The following is a 24,238-nucleotide window of genomic DNA, read 5'->3' on the forward strand; positions in this document are numbered from 1 at the left end:
TACCAAACCATCTCCAAAATGTAAAAAATCCCATAACAGCCACTATTGAAAATAACATGGAAAAGCTCCCAGATGCAGAATTGCAAAGAATGATTGCAACTATGGCTAAACAACTAAAAGAATTCTAAGACAAAGAGAAGAATGAAATAAGGTCAGCCCAAAACAGGAAAGTAGACTGTGAATCTATGAAAACCCAAACTGAAATAACGCTTGAACTAAAAAAATCTCAATAAGCCAGTTAAAACCTCAACAGAAAGCCTCACCAACAGAATCGATCACTTCAAAAACACAAGTCAAGAAAGGAGGATGAAGCAGAGGAATTCAAACTCCTGGTGAGCATAGAGTTCGAGGGAAAAAAAGTTACATGAACAGAACACGGAACAGTCAAGAGAAGAAAAGTAATTCTCCACCATGTATTACAGTTAAAATATTACAAATATCTAGTACAGAAAGGTACCGAAAGCTGCAAATGAGAAATGTCAAGACACATACAAAGGCAGGTCAACTGGAGTATTTGACAGAACTCCTTAAAACAAAAAGGGCCTGGAAAGATGTATTCCACCTTTCAAAAGTTTACAATTGTCAAACATATTACTATGCCAGGCAAAGCTGTTTATTAAAACTGAATAAGAAATAAGCATTTTCAATAATACAAACAGATTGAAGATATTTTTCAGTTGTTTTATTGTGATATTAACTTTGTTTTGTTAAATAAAATAATTTGTATTTAATACAAATTTTATTAAAATTATAATTTTAATTATTTTATTAAATTGTTTTATTAAATGTATTTATTTATTCCCTTTACATCCCAGTATCAGCCCCTCTCCCCCCTAGTACTTCCTCATGCAGATCCTCCTCCCATTGCTCCCTCCCCTTTTCCTTTGAGGAAGAGTCCTTCTCTGGGCATCAACCCTCCACTAATGCCCCATCCCCACGCTCCTCACATCAAGTCACTGCTGCAGGACGAGGCACATCCTTTCCAACTGAGGCCAGACAAGGTCGTCCAGTTAGGGGAACAGGATCCACAGGCAAGCAGGCAACATATTCAAGGAGAGGCCCTGCCCATGTTGTTGGGGGTCCCCCACATGAAGACCAAGCTGCACGTCTGCTACATATGTGGAGGCGGGTCTAGGTCCGGCCAATGCTCATTCTTTGGATGGTGATTTAGTTTCTGGGAGGCCCTAAGAGACCAGGTAGTTGACTCTGTTGGTGTTCCTATGGAGTCCTTGTTCACCACAAGTCCCTCAACCATTTCCCCAACTATCCCATAAAACTCCCCAAGCTCTATCTAATATTTGGCTGTGGGTCTCTGCATCCCACTCTCAAAGGGACAGTTATGCTAGGCTCCTGTCTGCAAGTATAACAGAGTATCATTAATAGTGTCAAAAATTGTGTCTTGTCCCTGGGACAGGTCTTAATTTGGGACTGTCATTGATTGGCCATTCCCTCCATCTCTGCTCCACCTTTTCCCCTGCACAACATGTAGGCAAGAAATATTTTGGTTTGAAGGTTTTGTGGATGGGTTTATGTCTTTATCCACACACTGTATATTCTGTCTGGCTACAGAAAGTAGCTACTTCAGGATCCATATCCTCAACTGCCAGGAGTCTCAAGTAGAGTAGCCCCATAGACTCTTTGAGGCCTCCCCTATCCCATGTCTCTGGTACTTCCTAGAGATTGTTCCTGCCCCCAATTTCTCTTCTCTCTCTCTCCTGCTCTCCCTATATCTAATTCCCCTTGCCACCACATTCTACTCACCTCCTCATCTCCTCTCCCACTCAGTTCCTTCCCTTCATCCACCTCTGATATCTATTTTATTTCCCTTTCTGAGAGAGATTCAACTATCCTCCCTTGGTCCCTCTTGACTATTTGACTTCTTTGGGTCAGTTGATTATTGTGTGATAATCCTGTACTTTATGGCTAATGTCCACTAAGTGAGTACACACCATCCATGTCCTTTTTGGCCTGGGGTACCTCACTCAGGATGGTATTTTCTAGTTCCACTTGCCTATAAAATTCATGGTGTCCTTGTTTTACATAGCTTCCATTGTATAAATGAACCACATTTTCTTTATCCATTCTTCAGTTGAGGGTCATCTAGGTTATTTCCAGTTTCTGGCTATTATGAATAAAGCTCCTAAGAATATAGTTGAACCAGTGTCCTTCTGGGATGGTGGCACATCTTTTGTGTATATGCCCAGGAGTGATACAGATGGGTATTGAGGTATAACTATTCCCAATTTTCTGAGGAACCACCAAATTGATTTCCAGAGTGGTTGTACAAGTTTGCATTCTCACCAGCAACAGGGCATTGTTCCACTTGCTCCATATTCTTGCCAGCATATGTTGTCCCTTGGGGTTTTGATTTTAGCCATTTAGATGGGTGTTAACATAGAATCCCAGAGTTGTTATGAACATTTCTTTATGTGTTTTTTGGCCATTTGAGATTCTTCTGTTGAAATTTTTCTACTTAGCACTGTACCTGTTTTTAACTGAGTTATTTGGTTTGATGGTGTCTAACTTCTTGAATTCTTTATATATTTTGAATAGATTAAAGATATTTGACTACTAAAAATTCGTCAAAGGATAAAATAGTGCAATCTGTAGAGAAAAATAAACACATACAAGAAGTCACATTGAACAACAACAAAAAAATATAAAACCCAATCAAACAAATATACAAACAAACAAACAAATACCAGGACAGGTTATCAAAATAAACCTGAAAAAATAAATAAGTAAATATGGTAAAAAAAAAAAAAAATCAACAAACTGACAGTAGTTAACAGATGTTGTTCAAATAACTTCGCTAATGGTCTCAATTTCGCAATGAAAATACACAGATTCATAGAAAGGATCATAAATCCATTGTTTTTCTACCTACAAGAAACGTACCTCACCATCAATAACAGATAACACTGGAATGTACAAGTTAGAGAAATGGCATTCTAAATAGAACTAAGAACCAAAGAGACATAGCTATTCTAGTAACTGACAAAACAGACTTCAAACCAAAATTGGTCAAAAAAGATAAGAACTGACCTGTAGGTAAGTCTATGAGGTACTGTTTTGATTAATGGCTGATAAGGAAGGACCTAGTTCACTGTGGGAAGTACTATCCTTTGTGCTATAAAAAAGCAGGCTAAGCAAACCATAAGGAGCAAGCTAGTAGGTAATATTCCTCCAAGGTCTTTGTTTCAGGCCTTGCTTTAAGACAGGTCCTATCCTGACTTGCCCCAGTGATGAAAGAGTGACCTGAAAGTAGTAAGATGAAATAAAGCCTTTTTTCTGAAGTTGTTTTAGTCATGGTGTTTTATCACAGCAATAGAAAACAAAGTAAAATAATGACTATGGTAAAACACACTATACAAAATGTTATGAACTAATAAAAAGTAAAATAAAGTGTCAAGTCAATATGCTTCCTTTATACCATAGAGAATGAAAAAAAAGGGGGTGGCAAATAAAGTAAAATTTGTATAAGAAATAAAATTTAAGAAGGATAAATACAATAATGAACCAAAGAAACAATAGAAATAATCAAAACGTAAGTTTTGACTTAATAAAATTGATACACATTAACTATACTTGTCAAGAGAAAAGAGACTAATTTCATTTTAAAACTTCACACATTCATAATTAAATGGCTCATTCTTTGTGTTATTCTCCACTTAGAAGAGCACTGCTGAGGAAACAGACCTGCACACATGAAAGAAAACCATTCCAGTCCAATTACCTTGCAAAGTTGTCCTGTATCTTAAATCTAAGCAATCATGCAGGAGAAACTACGACTACCAATTTACTCAACCAACGTAATTTCTAAATATTTATCCTTATACTCACAGATATATGGTTTTCACATCTCATCAAAGAGACTTTCCTTTGGAACAGATCTAGAGACTATCACAGAAAGCAATAACCAATCCAAATAAAGAGTTATAAAGGCTAGTCTTAAATAACATCTCCAACACAACGCTTTCACCCACAGACTCAGGGATCATTTTTAAAGACAGAGAGGAAAAATTATAAGAGCCAGATAATTTTAAGAGCCAGAGAACCAGGAAGTTTGCTGTAAGACTGTTTCTCTAAGAAATGTCAAAGAAGCTATATCTATGAAGTCTTATTAACATGACTGTCTAAACAAGACTTGAACAAGGATAATACCAATAGACATGCTAACCTGGAAGGATAAAAGCTCATGACAGCTCAACCCTGGTCAAAGAGCTATGAACAACTAAGAAAAATAGTCTTTCCCAGGTAGTAGTACACCAATTGATTATTCAGTGCCAAATGGTCAGCCCTGAAAAATATACATACAGTACATACAAGCAATGCTATATGGACTGAGCAGGCTCAGTGTGTGAGAGGTGTTTGTGTGTGTATGAATATATAGTATATTAATAAACACACACATAACAACTAAAGAAACAGGGCCACAGTTTGAAAGAGAAGGAGGGTACATGGGAGGGCTAGGAGGGAAATATGAGAAAGAAGAAATGATATATTCTAATCTCAAAAAATATTTAAACAAAAATATGAGCAGAGTAATTCATTTAGGAAGAACAAATGAGATTCAAAAGAAGTTCTAAAATGGGAGAAAAAGAGAAACAAGTAACCTATCATCAACTCAGCAGACAGAATTTTCTTTAAAAATTAAATTTTAAGACTTAAATTTTCTTGTAAAGTAGGCAGACACACAGGGGCATCTGTGAGTCTGAGGCCAGTCTAAATAGCTTGTTCCAGGCATGGCAGGGCTACACAGAGACTGTTTCTCAAAAGATGGTAAATAAACAAATAAACAAATAAATAAATAAATGTTTTCTCATAAAGCATATTGGAAAAAGATAAGAATAGGTGTTCATAAATGTTTTGAATAGGTGTTCATAAATGGAAAATATTGGAGATTAATTCAATTCACAAGATAAGTAAATGGTGCAACTCACTCATAATGGAAAATAAAGACTAACTTTGAAGACAATAATATCCCAAATATAGGAAATAATGAGCCATTTGGAACCAGATTTATGAACAAATACTGAGTTAAAACAGGAGCTAAACTAGTAATATACAAAAAGAAAACAACAATATCATTGTCATGAGATAAAGGAGGCACAAGATCTCATTATATTTCAAAAAGTATTACTGAGAAAAATCTAAACACAAGAACTTCTGGTAAAACCAGAATGCTTTAATTTTTTTAAAGTAAAAGAAAATCCTAAAATTCACCAAGTTATCTACAAAAAGAAAAAAACATATTGAAATCTAAATATTACTAATCCAAATAGTGAATATTGTTAAGTTTTCTGAGAAAAAAAAAACCTTGGAATTCCATAATTAAATTTACTCAATTTACAATTGCGTGTCAAATAAAGAACAGTCTCAAACTACAAGCAGTTCACTTACCTCCACTAATATACTCAAAACAATATTCTAAATCCTATAAACCCTACGTTTTTTCTATAGCACACTTTTATTTTTTTTTTTAAAAGAGCCTAGTCTCTATATAAAGCAGTACACAATATATGGTTTTAAAACTTAATAAAATAAAAATTTAAACTAATCTGACAAAACTGATTCTTCCTCTCTCAACAGCCATTTATTGGCTGTAGCTCTTCATCTAGAGATGGGCCTAGAAAATTCCCCCATCCACATTAGCATGTTAGCTGAGATCATCACGCAGGCCTGATTTAGGCAACCATATTGCTAAAAATCCAAGGGTAAACTGGTATCCTGGTCAGTCCTCTTGCTTTTACCCAGGCCTAAACTCTAGTAGAACATAGAATTCTAAGTGTTCATCCTTAAGCATATGTATATATATATATATATGAGTGTAATGGCTATTCTTGGGTGTCAATTTGATTATATCTGGAATGAACTACAATCCAAAATTGGAAGGCTCACCTGTGATCAGATCTTGAGGCTGGGAGATACAAGATTCTGACCTGGATCTTGGTATGAAGATCTTGAGGCATAGTAACTATGAATCCCAGGGGGCTAAGGCAAGGAATTCTCTGAGTTCAAGGTCAGCCTGGGACAAAACAACTCCCAGATCCAGGTGTGGTGGTACACAGCTTCAATCTGGGCCACACCTTCTGCTGGAGACCTACATAAGGACATTGGAAGAAGGAAGATTCACTCTTCTTTGCCTCTACTTGCTAGCACATCTGTTGGAATCTACTAGCCTTGTGGGACTAAGCAACAACCGGACTTCCTTGGACTTCCCATTCACAGCTGACCACTGTTAAGGAGTTGGACTACAGACTGTTAAGTCATCATAACAAATTCCCTTACTATACAGATACTATCCACAAGTTCTGTGACTCTAGAGAACCCTGACTAATACAATGAGTAACAAAAAATAGACTCAGTAGGTTACATGGTGTGTGTGTGTGTGCATGTGTGCATGTATGCATATGAGCATACAAGTAAAACATTACTAAAGAGAAGTCATAAATTTGAGTGAAGAGGGGCAGAAGTTGGAAGGAGAGAGGGAAAGACTGAGATGATGCAAATATAGTATACTTACATACAAAAATGCTCAAAAAATAAATGAAAAAAATCAGATAAAAAGTAATACATGATTTCTTTTCTAATCCTCTCCCCTTATAGTATAGATGTCTCATTTTGAAGACTACAGCTCTTATCAAGAAAATAAGAGCCCAATTGTTGTGTTATTAATTGTATAGCAACACATATACAGAGCATAATGAGTATGCTTTATGTACAAGCCCTTGACAAATGTTTATGGCTATATGAGCCTTAAAATAATTGAAGCAAAAAGATCATTTCCAAAAAGACAGTTAATAGCAATTCTTAAGATCATCTTAGCAAAGTCTGTGTGGTGGATAGCTGATTCAACTTGACACAAGCTAGAGTTATCTGTAAGGAGGGACCCTCAACAGAAAATGTCCCGCTAAAATCTGTATTAAAACATTTTCTTACGTGATTGATGAGGGAGGGCCCAGTATATTGTGGGAAGAGCCACCTCCCGGCTGGTTGTCCTGGGTTCTGTAAGAAAACAGGTTGAGCAAGCCAGGAGAAAGTCAGTAAGCAACATTCCTCCATGGCCTCTGCATCAGCTCCAGCCTCCAGGTTCCTGCCTGTTTGAATTTTGTCTTGACTTCCCTTTTGATGAGCAGTGATATGAAAATGTCAACCAGATAAATCCTTTCCTTCCTAACTTGCTTGTTGATCATTATGTTTCATCACGGCAAAAGGAAACATAAGACAGTCTGTAAATAGTTATTTTAAACAAATGCAGTATGCAAACAGCAAACTGAAGAAGAGCAGTATGCAGAGTATTCACCATGCCAGAATCTCTCACATCTTTTTAAATCACCCATTCTTTTCTCATATGCTTTCTCTTAATCATTAACCCATGTGAGTATCTGTGGGGAGGCTACACTGATTTGGGCTGCGTAGACACAAGGAAGGGCAAGAGGAGGCATTTCCTAGTTTCAATTTAATATAGTACTCAGATACTCTGGATATAATTTTCTATACTTCAACAGTGTTTAAGAGAATAAACAAGATAGCAGAATTCTTACTGTCTCCTCCCCCCCATTTTTTTTGAGGGAGAAAGTTTAAAGTCATTAAAATGTATTCCTTTTCAAAAGTATGTGCACATTTGTGTATGAACATTTATTTAAGTAGCAGGAACTTAATAAAGAGAACAGGGTCATTAGAGGAAGCACTTAACTCTAAAGAGCCATCCTTAAGTTCATCAAGTCAGTAGGAATACACTGACTTTGGTATTTGCTTAGAAAGTTTTGAATATTTTACCAATGGTTGAAAGCTCTGAAAAGACAAAAATAATCTAAACTGTAGCCAATTAAGCAAACCACTGAAGAGGCTGATATAAGTTAACAAAACATCCAGTATATTTATAAAATTGTAAGTGTTTAGTCATTTCAATTGAAGTAACAAATGACAAATTGTAATTTATCCATCTCTCTTCAATTAGCAACAAACTATATGTGAGATATTTTATGTACATTTTTATTTATATATTTTTAATTTATTTTATTAATATTACATTTTATTATATATAATATACATAGTACTATGCTATATTATATATATTATATATTATATATTAATATATTATATATTACATATATTAAATATGTTGTATGATTATTTTATTGTTACTAATGTTAATATTAAAATATTAAGTTTTATATTTAAACTATATAAATAATATACTTTAACTATAAAGTATTTAAACTTCACACACACACACACACACACACACACACACACATATGTATGTGTATATATATGTGTGCATGTATATATTTACAAGATTTTAGTTCCAATACATAGGGTGGCAAGGAATGGCTGTCCCAGAGGGCCAGAACTTAGCCCAAGATAATTAGCTTCTGGACATAAAACATTCCAGTCTCTCCACAGTACTAATTAGCCACTCAGATTCTACAGATAGATTCCTTACATACATTTTGTTCATAGCCAGATGCAGCTTCTTTTCATATTTCTTTATTCAGAGCTCACCCTGTTGGCCAAGCATCATATTATAAGATTCATCATAACTAGGAATCTCATTCCTATCTGAGGCTGAATAGTAGGCAAGACAACAGTCTTCAGGAGAGAGGAACAGCTGGTAAAAGCCATTAAGAAAGAAACTCCTGGATCATATCAAAACTAGTAGCCATCATGGTCCAGGTTAGATTTTTTTTACACCCTCTCTAACCAATATATTTATATGAGACATAGTTATTGTATATAAAATGAAATAATCATGATCATAGTTTGGCCTACAGAAACAAATCTCTTAAATTGTCTAAAATAAGCAAAATTTACAAGACTGACTATATACTTCCCTCTGTATTTAGTTACTTTCAGTTGATGAACTTTCTTACTTATTTTTAAATGGTTAGAAATGGTACATTTAAAAAAACTTATTGTAGTATTGTCTCTCCTTTGTATTATTAAGATATCATTTAATTTTTAATCCCAGCCAATTGTACTATAGAACATTTCAGATTCAAATTAAATCAAGAAATATCAGTACTTAAAGTATATTTATTTTGTTATTAGATGTTGATATCTTTCATATAATTTGGATAAGAAGAATTAACCAAAATGCTTGGGTATCTCTAGCTAAGTAAATGGAGTTAAAGTTTAACTTAAACTTTTGTTTTATCTCTGGTGACCTTGGAAGGTCTTAGCCTGATGTTTTTATTACCAGTCACTCATAAAAGTTCTAAGCTAAAGGCCTAGCAAGGTTGCAGGAGAAGCAGGAGAAAAATGCAGAATTGTGCATTTGAGGAGCAATGTCAGGAAACAAAGGCCAAATGTTAAGAAATCAAAACATTTCAAAGATAACAAAAAATAAGACAAAAACCAAAATGTTTCCAAAATTCAGTAACTGAACAAAATGCTGAAAACAAACTAAAAAGCCAGAATCCAAAATGGCTTCAGAGGTCTAAAAACAAAGAAAATAAATCAAATATCTAGATAGAGCTCTACAGGCAATATAGTCATACACTGGCACACTCCAGACATGACCATTCAAATCAGTGCCCTGCCCTTCTGTGAAGAAAGAGAACTGTCATACTTCTGTGCGCCCAGTCTGGTATTGTAGATGTCTCTGGATGCCTGAGCTGTCATACCATCTGGTCAGTGTACTTGTTGGTTCCTGAAGGACTGTGGTCCAAACAATCAATTTATAGTAGTTATATGATTCTTGTAGCTGTAAAAGTATCACTTGGTACCATAGGCCAATATTCAGGGCTGGTTAGCTTATTTGTTGGTGGGTATCTGCAGCCCTTGGAAGCAACAGCAGACTTTCTCAGCTATCATCATCAACGTTCAACTACTGCTTCTCCGTTTGATGGCATGTCCAGGTAGGTGCTCTTGGGCATGTCCTTCCCTGTCAGCTGCATCATGTTCCGACTTCTCAACAGGTCCATGCCACAGCTGACCATGGCCTTGAAGTTGGAAGGGGTTTCTAGCTGGTGCTAGTTACCCATAGAGCAGCTTATCTAAGGGGACATCAGTGGGGTGCAGCTTGCTCATGAGTACATATAGGCTGGCCTCATCTTCCAGACCCTGAATCTAGCTAAGGAGCTAGGGTTCTTTCTGGGAGTTGTATTCAAGTAGGAACTAGATTATGATCTCAGCTTCCACTGGCTCAACTGCCTAAAGCTTCCTGTGTGGGGAACACCAGCACTAGATAGAACAGGACAGGACTGGAAATGAATGTGCATGGAGGCAGGGCTAATCTGCTTTTCATAAGTATTGCCTCTTTGGTAAAGCCTAACAACCTTTTATTTAGTAAAAATAATTAAACCACAAGTTTTGTGGCCCTTATTGTAATGATTCTTCAAGTATTATTCTATTTTAATACAATGCAATACAGCAGTTAATGATCGGTAAGGTTTTGTTTCACACCTTAAAACTGTATTCCTATACATATAATTTCATTTGATCTACAAAAGTCCTGGGGTGTGAGATAGAGAAATGGTTTAGCAGCTAAGAGCACTTGCTATTCTACCAAATAACATGGCTTAGATTTTGAGCATCTACAGATTTTTAACACCCACTAGAGCATCAGACACATAAAATAAAAATAATAAAATATTTAATATTAATGTAATCAAACCATTTGAATAAAGAGATTTAAATAGTCATGTGCAAAGTCTATTTTATTGATAAGAAAACTTTAAATGCAAAAAAACCTGATATAAGCTTGGGGTATTGATTTTTTTCTAAAAGACTAGGAAATCAAAAATTAAACTTGTAATTTCTAGTTGAAAATATTCAATTCTAAGCTCCTTTATTTTATTATACAAATCCACTGCTTGCTTGCTATAGTAAGTCACACTGTATTAACTGGATTTGAAATTAGCCACTGCTAAAGAATAAGATACTTAGAAAAATCAATACATAACTTATGCCTTCAAAAACAAAGCACAAAGTTAGGCTGCTCTTAACAGAATAATCCAGAGAATATTATTAAATTTGAAAATTTGGTTACAGATATTAACTTCAGGTTCAAAAGCAATGTGCAAGCTCTAAGTCTCAATTTTCCTATCCATAAAATGAGAATAATAATTTCAAAATACTAGTTTGCTCAAGGGGAACACATAGAAACTATTTAGTTCAGTGTCTAGCACAGAAAGAAGCACTCCTTATAGAATGTAGAAAACAGCATTATCAGAAACTAGGAAAGAAGGAATTTTACCCAAATATGGTTCTTGAAATCTTATTGTTGCTTTTCTACTTGTTATCACTTGGGCTCCCATCAGTTTTTCTATTAACTATTAACTTAGATGCTCTCGTGGTACTTATTTAACAGTTTTATCTGCCTTTTAATCCAAATTAAGTGAAAGGAGTTGATACCCAAGCACTCTCTCAGGAATTGCATAAAACCCGGTGAACGTTCTGGAAACAATGGAATTGATTTATCTCTTCACTGAGCTGTTGAGTACCTCTATTAAAGCTCACTGCCATTACCTTTTTTAAAAGTCTATGTATAAAAGTTGCAAGTTAAAAACAAAAGGGTGTGAGGCACTAACACGAGGTACTGCAGTGGAAGATTAGTCTGCAAAACACGCAGTATCTCTGGAACAACTTTTAAAAGGCAGGTCTTATAGAAAGACTTTTTTTTTTAAAAAAAAAAAACTGTCTCATGAAACTGGAAGAAAAGCCGGCCCAGAGTGTGCTGAGCCGCTGTGGGGTATGGGAGTGGTACTAGAGCATAGCTGCAGGGGACAAAGGAACCCAGTTTTGCTGAGCAGCGTTGGTACTCAATCTGCAAGCAGGTTTGGGCTAGTGATCAGGCCAGCACAGCGGAGCTTCCTACTGCAGTTTGTGCTGCTCCCCCTGCTTAGGGGAGGAGAGCTTGGGTCTCATGAGCTCCCTGCAGGCTGCAAGCACAGTGATCATACCCAGTGAGCCAGTAGGATGGCTGGCACTGATGGCAGAGAGATGGACAGTAGCCTACAGCTCTCAAGTACCCTGCCGCTGGACACCCTGACTCTAGGCAACAGCAGGATATCTAAGAGGAGTCTCAGCAATAGTCCAGTATTTATGGTGCCCCAGAAACCCGAACCAGACCAATAACTCATTGTGATACGCATTTGAATGTAAAGCTGTTTGGGCAAACAACATACTGTTTGGAACACTGCAGTTTATAATGCCACTGATGAATAAATACGTGATGGGGTGTAACTACAGCGGCAGTAGTGACAATAGGTGTTGAAATGGAATAGAGATGGAGAGAGCAGCAGTTTCTGTGCTGAGCAGGGTGTGTGGTATACAATTGCCCAGAGGCAGGACTGTCCTGTCTCTGAGCAACATCAAGATGTCCAAGATAAAAAAACCACTTGTTGTCTTCAAAAGACTTCCATGGTCTATGTTGCTACCAGAGGCCATGTTGGTGTCAATGGTCCATGATGCAGCATGGGGAGTTAAGGGGGTAGAAAGGTATGGAGCTGGGAGTGGACATGGGGGAGGTGGGGGAGGTGGTTGAGGTGGAAGTGTGTGAAGAGGGTTGTTGGTGCCGCTGATGAAGATTATTAGATGTCCATGTTGATGTCTGTGGTCAGTGCTACTGGCAGAGGCCATTTGTCTATGATCCCTATTGTGGCTGGGGGCCACCCAGAAGTTCATGATCTGTGCTGCTACTGACTATTATAGGCAAGGAAGCTTTAATTGCAGTGGTATCATTGACTGCTGACTCATAGTTGAGAATGGAAGACACTGGAGACTTCTATGACAACCCCTCATGAAAAAAAAAAGAAGGAAGGAAGGAAGGAAGGAAGGAAGGGTGGGTGGGTGGTTGGGTCTAGGCAAGAACCCATGGAAATAGCCCTTAAAAATCGTGATAAAGATGATGAACTGTAGCTCTTCACAGTTGACGGCTTCTGGTAGGGAGGTGGGGAAGGACTCAGTTAACTTTAAGGTCCTGGCCACTGGGAGTTTGGCTATGTTCCAAAGATTATACAGGCAACAAATATTGGACTTAGTGCATTTTTTTTCTTTTCGTTTTTTGAGGCGGGGAGAGGGGATAAGGGTGGGAAGGTGGACTTGAAAGGAATGGGGAGTGAGTATGATCTGGGTGCATTGTATGAAATCCCCAAATTAAAAGTTCTTTGCCTTCATATTTTTTTGTTTGCTTCATGAAAGAATGGTCAGAATATTTACCTTAAAATGCTTGATTTATTTACTCATCATTCCCTAATTCTCATCTGCTATACTTCACTGAAAACCTTCTTGTTACAAAAACAAAAGAAACACCAAAGTAAACTAGCTGGTAGAGATGACAGCAATAATATCTACTGAAAATTCTGCCATTAGTTTTGCAATATCCTCCTGCCAAACAAATGAAAAATACTCTCTGAAACCTCTTAAATCTTTCAAGAGGGGCTAAAAAGATGGCTCAGCAGTTAAAAATAAACAATGCCTTTTCAGAGGACAGGAGGAAGCAGAGCTCAGTATCCAGCACCCATGCTAGGTAGCTTACAACTAGCTTAACTGTAGGCGTTCCATGCCCTCTTCTGGCTCCCAACAGTACTGCACTCACATACACAACCACACAGACATATACTCATGTTAAAAATAGAAATGAAATCGTTCTTTAAAAAAAAGTCAAGAAACTGCAACGCACAACTTTTTGTAAGTATTTGTACTATTATTTCCTGTATTAACCCTTTGAAACAAATGTTTCATTGCAAGAGGTTAACTTAATATTTAAAACTACATATTGACCTAACATTTGCTTTACCCATTTTAAAATGGGTCTAAGAAATGCTTCTAGAACTCCAAGACACTTGATTTTTTTTTTTTTTTTTTTTTTTTTTTTTTTTTTTTGAGACAGGGTTTCTCTGTGTAGCCCTGGCTGTCCTGGAACTCACTCTGTAGACCAGGCTGGCCTCGAACTCAGAAATCCGCCTGCCTCTGCCTCCCAAGTGCTGGGATTAAAGGTGTGCGCCACCACTGCTTGGCTAAGACACTTGATTTTTTTCATGTTTTTAGCATGTCCTAAACATATATGTATTAGGTTTTTTAAACAGACCAGAAACTGAAAGACTACATGAAGATCACAGAGGTGAGTTAGATAAACAAATTCCCCAAATTTATCCAACTTTCTTAAACCTGTGACTCTAGAAAGAAGCATTGGCAGCCAAGTTCCTCCAATTCCTCATAGTTGCTTCGAGACCACTTTCCCAGCCTTCTTCATACATCAACAACTCTTCTCCATTGTCCTCACTTCTAAACTTTCTTAACATCAGTTAAAATTACTCCACACCTGTAGACTTTCATCCTATTACCTACTAGCAACAAATCCCTTGGCCTCCCTGAATAACCTATTTTAACATGTTACCACTTATTCTCAAGTAAACTTGTTTGATAGCTTTACTAACTCTGAAAATAAATCTTGGTTTACCTTTTAATAACACAGACTTAATCCTTTAATACCTTGCTACCAATACAGCCTTGCTTTTTCACCAGCCTTTCCTTAAAATTATCTTTCGTCCCAAACCTAAAATCTACATGTATTACTTTCTAGAGGGTATGTTTAACAATTCACTATCTTGTCCCATTATTACAACCTACTAATAAACTATTCCTCAACAAGCTTGTCACTTTTTTTGAGCTGATAAGTAGAGCATAAAAAGGCTTCAAAAGAAGAATAGCAGCTATATAAGGTTATAGATTTCATTAATTAGTACTTTATTGTAAACTCACAGTTGTCAAAGAATTTGCTTCAAAATAAAGGCCTTACCAAATGATGAAATAATTAGTTGGAGATTTTAAGTATAATGTCACAAGAGCTTTCAAACCGTTCAAAATGGTAGGCTCTAGCCAAATGTTGTGGATGGCCCTGGTGCTGACTTTATTTTGATATTAATTCTGCTTTCCCTGGAGGGGCTGTCTGGAATGAGGAATGAGTCACATATTCAGGTGACTTCTTGTGAACCTTCCCCTAAACAAATAAAGGGACCAATCACTGGACAAGTAGGTGGGACTTCCCGGTTAGACAGAGTAAGAGAGGAAGCAGGAGAGAGTGAGGGGCCTTTTGGACAGGAATAGCGACAGGACAAGATGTAGTAGCTATTAGCATATTCCAGATTAGATGGCAAACCTGCCAGGATTCGACACCAGAGGATTTAGGTTTAATATGGTTTACAAGATTAGGATTCTAGTTGTTCTACCCAGAGACTGAGTTACCATTGTTGCTGAACTAAGTTTGTGTGGTGTTTTCCTTTACGAGGCGGTTTGACTGGGTTCCAGAGAGAAAGGTAAGGTGGTAAAGCGTGGGTTTGCCAGATGTGCACCACAAAGGCAGTGGAGGTTTTGAAGCATGAAGCTGGCGTGGTAGTGACCCTCCAGTGGGAACTTAGCGAGCTGGGTGAAGAGATTCTGGAGCTCTGAGTCAGAGTCTCTATGAGATAAGAACAGGCAGGCTGCCCACCCCCACCAGATAGAGGGTAGCTGGACGTCGCTCGGGAACTGGTGCCACTTTTTTAATATTTCCCACAACAGCCAAACATGCCTATTTCAGTTTAAGCTATAGAACTACAAATCCAATTCTGCAACTGTTCTAGATTCATTTTAACTGTTCAATAGAGGCAATAGCTGCTTTGTTATAAAGCAAAGATTTCAGAAAATTATTATCATGGCACACAGATTTATGAAACAGAATCAGTAAGCATGCTCTAAGAAGAAATTAGCCAGTATTTCAATTCATCTACCTTTCCCCATTTATGATGGCTAATCTACATTGTCAACTTAACTATTCTGGAACCAACTAAAACACAACCAGCTGAACACAAGGGTGAGAAACTATTCTTCATTGGATCATTTGAGATGGGAAACCCACCCTAAATCAGGATCATTTGAGGTCATAAAACTTACCTTAAATCGGGCCACATATTCTGCTGGCAGCCCATATAAAACAACAAGTGAGAAGAAGATTTACTTTTTGCCTACTTGACCTCACTCTTCCAGATAAGTTCATCTCTTCACTGAACTTAAGAGCCACCTTCTTCGGGATTCCAATGTAGACTAGAGACAAGCTGTGATGTCCAGACTTGTAGATTGAAGAGCTATCAGATTCCTGGCCTTTCTGTCAGGAGATCACCACAGTTGGACTAGCCAGACCACAACTTGTAAGGCACTCAAATTAAGTTATATATATATATATATATATATATATATATTCTATAGGTTCTATTCTTCTAGAGATGTCTAACTAATAACCACATTTTCTACTTATTCTTATCCTGGTAGTTCAAGAATATCACAAACTGCAGCAATGTACTATCTGAACTCAAAGTAGCCAATAAAGCATCAAATACATCTCTGTTATCATTCATGACAGCAAAGAATTTGCCGTTCTTAATCCTGTTTGTCCTACTTAGGTTTTTTTGTCAACTTGACATTTGGAAAAAGTAACCTCAACTGACAAAAAAAAAATTTCCTATATTGGATTGCCTGTAACGAAGTCTATAAAGCATTCTTGATTACTGATTGATATAACTAATATAACTTAAATTTATTAAGAATTTAGGCTCCCTCAAAAAACCAAAAATACAAATAAGACAAGCTATTAACATTGCTCCTGGTTGCCCACCAGACCCCATTGTGAAGACAATGTACACTTTGATCTCACGACATGAAGAACTCAAGTGAATATTGACTGGGAGGCATCTTTTCTGATGGCTAATTTTCATTGTACCACAGGGTGCTATGTACACTGCTGGAAGAGAAACATCATCAACACTTTACCTATCTGTGAAGCTCAAAAGCTACAATAACCATCTGCATGATAAGATATACCCACAGTCAATAATAGGGTAAGCAACTGCTTTCTTATTCAATTTAAGAAGAGCTAGCTATACAGGAGAAAATGAATGCCTAGTAGTTTAAATATGGTCAAGAATTTAGGGCAGCAAAGCTCAGGTGAAACAAAGTGCTGGCTACAACTTGACACAAGCCATAGTCATCTGAAAGAAAGGGCCCTCAATAAGGAAAAATCCCTTCAGAAGATCAAGCTGTAAGTAGACAGTTCTGTACAGCATTGTGGACAGGACATCCCTGGATCCTGGGTTTTGTAAGAAGCAGTTGAACAAGCCATGAAAAGCAAGCCATTAAGGAGCACTCATTGACAGTCTTTTACAAGGGCTCCTGCCTGCATGTTTCTGCCCTTCCAGACTGAGATCCTAGCTTCTTCTTCTTCAACAGACTGTGATATGTGAGCCAAATAAACCCTTTTGTCCCCAGCTTGTCATAGTGTTTGCTCACCATGCAGTGATAACCCTAATTGAGAGAACCTTTTACTATTACTTTCTAAAGGAAACACTGTCAAACTGACCTCGGAATATGCATCTCTACAGAGTAATGCAGCTCTTAGACCTCAAAGAAACTTTTTTTAAGCAGAAAACTGATGTTGAGAGAAGTGAGGGTGAATATGAGCAAAATATACTATATAAATGTATAAAACTCTCATAATAAGATATATTAATAAGTATAGAATTATAATCACAATAAAAAATTACACAAAATATATTTCATTTGGTGACTTTAAAACCATAACTAAATAATGAAAAGAAAAATTAGATACACTTCCTTCAGTGAAACATTTTAAACAAACAAAAATAAATAAATAAATCTTAAAATAGGCATGTTATGGGCCCATAGTCAAGTTTATTTTTTCAATATTTGTTAACTTCAAGTTCTGAAAGCTAAGTAAACTGGTATAGACAGTGTTTCCCTTCTTAATATGTAGCATAGTCTCATAGAACAACAAAGGAGACAATCCCAGCCTGAGTAGTAGGTCAAGAACAAGTCTATTACAATACTGTGTAATTAAAGCTGTAGGCTTTAATTTAATGTTGCAGATTAACTAAATGAAATGAGTATCTAAGAAACCTAACCAGCTTGCAAAGGTTGAAAAGCTGTTCTACGTGTATGCAGCAAATGACCCAGAAATACATTATTTGCCAAAAACTAATACCTATACTGGGAGCTACAATTTTCATGAGAATCCTATTTTCCTCAAACAGTATTTAAATTTGTTTTACAGTCTCCATCTGACCATCTGGGACCATCTTACAGATTTTGTGAAAATACGCAGGTCTCTGTTCCATGTTCCTTGACTATGTCCACAAGGAAAGAAATCATGTTTATGTTGAGATAACAACCTATTTACAATGCAATTTCATTTTATAGCCAAGATAACTAAAAAATAAGACATGGCATAAGGCAAATATGGCAGAATATGTAGGAACCAGAACTCATGCTCCTTATTTATAATATTATAGATGCACAAATCATATAATGCTGCTCTCAAACCATAGTGGAACTAAACTAGAAATCCAAGATAGAAATGGTTGTGAAATCCAAAATTACTTAAATGTTAAACAACATAATGCTAAATACACTAAACTAGACAAAAATTAAAAGACAATTTATTAGAAATTGTGAGATGTACCAAAACAACCCTCAAAGGAAAATTAGGAATAATGAATACATCATTGGCCTTTGTTATGTATTTGTGGAGTCAATTAATCAAGTGTAGACTAAATTATTTCTATAGAAACAACCTGCATATATAAAAACAATAAATTTCCTTTTCCTTGCCCTTAGTCTGTAAACAAGACAGTACAGTATAGTAACAACAAAGGGGTTACGTTACGGGTAATGTAATACTCTCTATATAATATATAATATAAGTAATATGGGTCATACTGAATTGGTCTAAACTATGTGAGAAAATTTGCACTGATTATATGAAAACACCTCCTCATTTTATAAAGCACTTGGGTATATTCATAGGGACCTTAGAATCAATGTCCCATAGGTATCAAAAGATAACTAATTATCAGAACATCAGTAAGAATTTAAAATCTCACTTATATTTCTACCTTAGCAAACTAGGAAAAAAAATAAAACAAAACAAAAAAAAAAACCCCAAAACAAACCAAAACAAAACAATAAAAAACATGTAAATTAAACTCAAAGTTAATAAAAGAAATTAACAAAATTGAAAGTAAGAAAGCAATAAAGAAAGAACAGCAAAAAAAAAAAAAAAAGTATTCCTTAGAAAGAGGCATGAAACTGATAAGCTTGCAGCTCAATTGGTAATGGGGGGTGTGGGGAGGGGAAAGGACACAAATTATTGAGAAAGATCATAAAAGACTTCATGGAAGTGAAATGGGTAATAAAGAAATATAACATAATCAATTCTATATCCATTATTTGATAGTCTAATGAATGTAACAAACCAATTTCTTGAGAAAGAATCCTCAAAATCCACATAAGAGACAGTGTTAGCAATCAGGCACCTCCACAGACAGGCAAAGGGATCCCATGACAATGTCTGCTACCAGGCATCTGCCTAGCCAGCTTTCAAGGGATCAGGTGACATCAAGACATATCATTAGCTGACCAGAGGGGACAAATTGTCAACCCTGTCACATGTCTTCTTGTGCATGCACCACAGCCTTATAAAAGGCCAAGTTTTTCCACCTCTCATCTCTTCTTCTCTTTCTCCTCCCTTTTCATAAACTTCCCATGTGAGATCTGTTGTTGCATGTGACTTGCCAGAACCTGCCACGTAGTTCCATCAGATAGACCAGGAGAAAAGGCTGATCTGCTAACAAAACTTAATCAATAATAACTAAACTTCCAAAACAAGGTATCATGCCTAGATAGCTTGATAATTTAAGGAAAAAATTATAGCAATTTGGGGCTAGAGAAATAGTTAAGACTGCTCTATTTGCAGAAGCCAAGGTTCTGTTTCCAGAAGCCACATGGCAGCTCACAATCCTCTGTAACTCTACTTCTGAGGGAGTTAACACCCTCTTGTAGCTTCCACAGACTCTTATGCACATGTGGTAAACAAAAACTCACAAAGGCATACACATACATACATATATACATACACATAAAAGTAATAAATCATTAATGGGACAGAGATGGCTCAGTGGTTAATAGTGCACACTGCCCTCCCAGAGTACCTGAGTTTGGTTCCTAGCACCCATGTTGAACAGCTCACAACTGTAACTCCAAATCCAGGGGATCCAACACTTTTTTCTAGCCTTTATGAGCACCTTCATACACCTGGCATATACAGAGAGATAAACATATGCATAAATTAAAATATGTATTAAAAGAAAAGACACTTGAAGGAATCTAAGTATAGTCCTCACATCTCATCAAGGTTTCTATTTGCAAGACACCATTATAGTGGGATGCATCTATGAAAGACCTCCTACACCAAAGGCATAAGAACATTGTAAATGATGGAGAAAGATATAAAAGCTAGTAAATTCAGGGAGTGTCCTGTAAGATTATCTTTCCCATAATGCCATAAAGTTTCATCAACACAATGCCTAAACATGAGCTATGCAAGGACAACAAAAACAAATATGATTAGTACATGGGAAAGACCATAAGGCCTCAACCTTTTCCTCCCCAGAGGCAGGCTGAGTGGAAGAAAAAGTCTTCACCAGGAAAGACCACACCAATTGGCTATCCAATATCAAAAAGTCAGCCCTGATTAACAAAAATAGCCCTGTTAAATATGCATGTAATATAAATATAAGAAAATAGGGGAGAATATAGGAGGAGTTAAAAGGAGGAAGAAAGAAATGAAATAATTATACTACAATCACAAAATAATAAAAGAAGAAATTAGAGTAATTCTCTACAAATTCTTGTGAAATCAAACTTACCATAACCAGACTAGACCAGACCAGAACAGTATACTAAGGAAGCACAAATAAGTATCTGCCACAAACAGAAAATTCTTCAAAACAATATAGGCAAATAAAATCCACAATATACTGTCAGGTCCAAAGGAAACTTCATTTCTTTGTGACTAGACAAAAGCCTGCATTCCTCTGGAAATTGTGGAGTACACCCACTCCTTGATCTCCCCGAGCGTGCACATGTGAGAGAGCACATGTGCGTGAACACACACACACACACACACACACACACACACACACACAGCCCAAAAGAGCTATTTTCCTAACCACAAACAAAAGGGACAAAAGGCTTTCTGTGGTGTCTATTAACATACCAAAGTACTCTTGATCTCTGGGCTACATTAGGAAGATCACCTAGCCTTTCTTATATCCTCCCCTATGCTAATCCCCAACACACACACCCCACAACCAACTGAAATTTATCACAGGAAAACAAGCTTGCTCAATGTTTGAAAACCCATTCATAAATCAATCACACTAATACATCAACAAACCAAAGCAGCAACAAAGAGTAGAGTGCTAAAGTAGTTTTACAAAAGACACAAAAAGCCACAGCAGAGGAAGGGCAACAAAGAACAAAACTTTCTTCCCTACCTCTTTAGAGACAGATTTGACTTTTGTAGAGTGAAAAATTATAAAGACCACTTTATAAAATATATACAGGCTTTTTCTTTACCCCTAGACCTGAGCAAAAGAATGCAGGTTCCAGAAAGCGGAACTGAATGTAATATTTCAGGACCTTACTACCCTGGGATACACCCTGAGTCAGAGGACACTTACTGAATTAACATTCCTGAAGCCTCAGGGAAGAGAACCCACCTGTGGGTGGGGAAGGCCCAAAGCAGGACGACACATTCCTGACCACAAAAAAAGATGCAAGTCATCTAGGTGGGGCTGGGAAGCTAGTAACCAGGATGACAGGGCAAGTGACAGGGCACCAACTGAGAAATAGTTGAGCAAGTGACATGACAAGACCATATTTTTTTAGAGAAATGGGTATACAGAGTGTTTTCCACATGACCCTGATTCACTTAGGTTGCGTTCCTCTGGAATTCTCCGCTATTTTTATTGTTATATTTCCTTAGCAACCTTTCACCCCTTCCTCACTCTCCAGGTTTGTGGTTTCCCCCTTTAAAAGCCCTTCTCAGACTGACTGGCTTTGTCAATTCAACTCCTGCGTGAGTGAACCGAATTGACCTTGGCTAGCCAACTCTCCCTAATAAACCTCTGCAGATTGCATCCAGGTACGGTGTCTTGCGATTTTTGGGTGGCCATGATTTCCTGAGACTTGAGTAAGGGTCTCCCGAGTTTGGGGGTCTTCGCTTTGAACTCCTGTATCTTTTGGAGACCCTAGGGTTCTCTAATCCCACAGATTGGACAATTCTTCCCTGACTGATCTCATTTATTTTTACTTTATTTACATGGCTACAATTGTCAATTAGGGATCACAGGCACCTGACACTTTATAAATTCCAACTTCAGAACACAGGCATAGAACTGCAGCCAGCATAGAAAGAGAAAGAAGAGAACAGAGGAAGAAAAGAATCAAGACTCACTCTGCTCCTGATTATATGACCTGGCCAAGTACCTGCCTCCAACCCCACCCTACCTCATCCCCAGATGCACCTGCTCCTTACAGGGGAAAAGAAGCCTGGCTGAAGACTCTACTGCCTGTCACTCAGCCAGCTTATTTCTTTGGCAAAGGAGAACCTAACTCAAGACTCTGAGGACAGGCCCACTGAGGGCTAGGGCTTCTCCTTTGGTAAGGAGGCTTGGTTGGTCCAGCTTCCAGAACTGGACCAGAGGCACAGAGAGGGCTCATTTTTTGCCTCAGGACTTATTTTTCCCTCAAGTTGTGACACTACAAACTTCAGCTGTAGATAGGAATTCATTCCTGAAGCCTCCAAAACTTGCTACTCCCTTAGCTCTAACTTAGTCTGCAAGCAACTGCTCATCTTTGGCACCCCCAAAACCCTGAGAGCTTTTGAGCTATCACATTTCTCAGAACTGTAACAGCTTTCTGATGGTGAACTAGTTACTTTTCTATTGCTGTGATAAAGCACCATGACCAAGGCAACTTATAGAAGGAAAGCTTTATTGAGATTACCATTCCAGAGTGTTTTATGGTAGGAAAGCAGTAGATATGACTATGATGGCAGGAGTAGCTTTTCAGTTAACCTTGAATGGCAAGCAGGAAGCATAGACAACAAACTAGCAACTGAGTCTTTAAACTACCAAAGTCTGTTCCTCAGTGACACACTTCCTCTAGGAAGGCCACACCTCCTAAACTTTCCAAACTGCTCCACCAGAAACCAAATGCCAGAGGTTATGGGAGACACCTCATTCAAGCCGTGAGAACTAGCATCCCCACCACTATTCAAAGCTCAAAACAGTTTCATTTAAATCCTGCAAAGGAATCTCTTCTAAGTTTGTTTGTTTCTATCCCACTTAAGGTTGTTAGATCTAAATCAACAATAAAGTACTTTCCATTGGTCTTCACTGTCTCTTTCCTGTCTCCCCACTCCATTCTTGGAGGAGGGTAGAAAACTACCTCAATACAACTAAAAGAAACACAGGAAAAGCTCTAAATAGCCCTGGATTTAATGGTGCCTTTAAAGATGAAACCAAAAAGCATAATCCATTCAAGAATAGATCCAAATTAATAATATTTTTTTTTCTAACTCATGAAAAGACACTGTTAAGAGAACCAAGACAAGCTAGGTGGGCAGAAAATACTTCAAAATGGCACAGCTGTTAAGATATCAAGCAAAACAAAAAACTGCAACACAAAATAAGGAGACCTTGAAATACAGCAAGAAAACAAATACATCAGGACAGAGAGCACACATATACCAAACATCTACAGGAAGGTACTTCTCATTCTGTATTAGAGAAATACAAATTATAATAATGAACCATCACATATAAATTTATTAAATGCTCAAAGTTCAGAACATTGACAACCCCAAAGACAAAGAAAAATATGAAACAAACTGCCTTATTCACTGCTAGAGGCTATCCTTGGATAGCCAGTGATAAAACCACTTTAAAAGATATTTGGTCAACGTGTCATCAAATGAAACACAATCTTACACACAACAACTACACTGCTTGTTATTTACCCAAAGAAGTTGAAATTTTATGTTTCCACAAAATGGTGGTTCATAACAGCTACATTCAAAATTGCCAAAGCTTTGAAGATGTCTTTTAATAAGTCAAATAAATGGTGGGACATCTATGCAATGAAATACTACACAGCACTAAAAAGCAATATCCTATTGAAGCCATGAAACCCTGAGGAAGCTAAAAAGCACACTGAGTAAAAGAAACTAGAATGAAAAAGTCTATGTTGTATGACTCACATCACATTTTGGAAAAGGCAAAGTAGATTTTTTTGGTTTTTTTAAGTTAGTAGTTTTCCAGGGATTGAGGACAGGTGGATGAATAGGTGGAGCTCAGAATTTCTATGGCAGTTAACATACTCTGTATGACAT

At 37.1% G+C, this 24,238-nt stretch overlaps 1 protein-coding gene across 11 annotated transcripts in view; it reads right to left on the minus strand.

Moving 5' to 3' along the window:
* Spopl (speckle type BTB/POZ protein like) overlaps positions 1–24,238 on the minus strand; it is a 73,401-nt gene that overhangs the window by 43,622 nt on the left and 5,541 nt on the right. For 2 of the 11 annotated variants that reach the window (XM_076937481.1, XM_076937476.1), the window contains exon 2: positions 5,902–6,103. The exons of 5 other annotated variants lie outside the window; for them this stretch is intronic. The gene's annotated coding sequence lies outside the window, so the exon portion shown is untranslated. Of the gene's footprint in view, positions 1–5,901; positions 6,104–6,942; positions 7,009–19,991; positions 20,095–24,238 lie in introns of all 11 variants that reach the window. 4 more of the 11 variants (XM_076937482.1, XM_076937479.1, XM_076937477.1 and 1 more) reach the window with 3 other exon arrangements.

The sequence above is a fragment of the Arvicanthis niloticus genome, chromosome 6, assembly GCF_011762505.2.
Source record: "Arvicanthis niloticus isolate mArvNil1 chromosome 6, mArvNil1.pat.X, whole genome shotgun sequence".
NCBI classification, from domain to species: domain Eukaryota; kingdom Metazoa; phylum Chordata; class Mammalia; order Rodentia; family Muridae; genus Arvicanthis; species Arvicanthis niloticus.